Source organism: Zalophus californianus, chromosome X, assembly GCF_009762305.2.
Source record: "Zalophus californianus isolate mZalCal1 chromosome X, mZalCal1.pri.v2, whole genome shotgun sequence".
Taxonomy (NCBI): Eukaryota; Metazoa; Chordata; class Mammalia; order Carnivora; family Otariidae; genus Zalophus; species Zalophus californianus.
The window spans coordinates 35,863,565-35,865,225 of NC_045612.1; the positions used below are offsets into that span (position 1 = coordinate 35,863,565).

The 1,661-nt window shown below is 42.2% G+C and overlaps 1 pseudogene; it reads left to right on the plus strand.

Moving 5' to 3' along the window:
* The first annotated feature begins 473 nt into the window (after positions 1 to 473).
* Positions 474 to 1,461, plus strand: LOC113930475 (annotated as a pseudogene).
* Positions 1,462 to 1,661: the final 200 nt, after the last annotated feature.

Consider the following 1,661-nt stretch of genomic DNA (forward strand, 5'->3'; position numbering starts at 1 on the left):
AACTCACCCTTGAGGGAAGAGTAAAAATTAGCCAGGTGTTCCAGCTCTCTATTGCACTGTAACAAAGTATCTTTAAAAACTTGAAACAATAAATATTGTATCTCAGAACTTGGGTACTTACTTAGCAGCTGGGCTGGTCGGTAGGATGCCAGACGTTTCACTCACATGCCTGGTACCTTGAAGGAGATGGTTTTAAAGACTAGTGTCTCTCTGCTAGAACCTTCCTTCTTTCCATGAAGTCTCAGGCCTTCTCCATAAGATCAGGGTAAGTGGGTTCTTACAAGGTGGCTCACGGCTCCAAGAACTGCTGCCCCGAGAGATCAAGTTGGAGGCTCCAAGGCTTCTTATAACAACAGCCTTAGAAGTCAGGCAACATCACAGCCAACACAATTTATTGGTTACACATGAGTCGGTGTGGGAGGGAACACATAAGTGTGTAAATACCACAGAGGCGTGGTTTATTCGAGACTATCATGGAGACTGGTTACCACAGCAGGCTAAGAGGTTTGGAGATTCCGAGGGTACAGTTTTCCGCTAGAAGGAATATCATGCACAAAGGCAATGATGCATATAGAATAAATCCTGAGAAGCATCAGGCTGCCACTGTTAAGCACAGCATGAGAAAGGGAACAGAGGGGAGACCCGGGCTGCACTTGGCTGCCGGCTCCCGAGTCCTGGGCCCCACATAGATGACCTTAAAACCAGAAATGAGGCCTCGTTCCAACAGCCTGTTAAAACATGTGAACTACTCTGAAATTCTGGGCATGCAGACATGCCTTAGCCAAAAATATTAAAAAAGCACTATCAGAAACTGGCACGGAAGTGGCATCCAGGTAAAAATCATGAGAATAAACGAGCAGCAGAGATAGAATTCAAACAAGTATCTGAGTTATACGAGGTGTTATGAAATGCTAAAAAATGAGAACTCTATGACGAATACAGTGAAGAAGGATTAAATGGTGGAGGTGGAAGGTGTTTTGACAGTCCATTTGAGTTTGGCTTCACCTTCCATAACTCAGATGATGCCTTCACGGATTTTTTTTTTTTTAATTTGGTGGAAGAGACTGGTTTTTATTCAACTTCTTTGAAAACCCACTTGCGGACTTTCTTGGGGACTCAACCAGGGGTCCCCCACAGAAGCCCAAGCAGAGAATTGTTTGTCACTGCCTTCAGTGGATTTCCATAATTTGAAGGGAATTTGCTCCTTCTGATACAGGATTTACGTCCTCAGGTTCACTAGGTCATGGAAGCCTCACTTCGTTGTCTTCCATGTCATTTGAGGATAGCTGGGCAGACAGCTTCAAATCTGTATCACCTTTAACTAAAATTGTTAGTGGCAGGAAAATCATTACAAAGAGAATGGTTGAAAATGGTCAAGAAAGAGTCAAAGTTGAAGACAGCCAGTTAAAGTCCTTAACAATAAATGGTAAGGAGCAGCTGCTATGTTTGGATAACAAGTAATTCAATGCAACCAATTAATATAAAAGTTAACTATAACGAGCACCATTTGAGGATTAGCAGGAACTTTATTTTGAAGATTTCAAATGAACTTGACTTTCAGTGTAACTGTACCTAATCTTAAGTATTCATAACCACAACTCATGGTAGCCCTTATTTGTCACACTTCTGAGTTTATTTTTGGGGCCTCCTAGGACTATTTT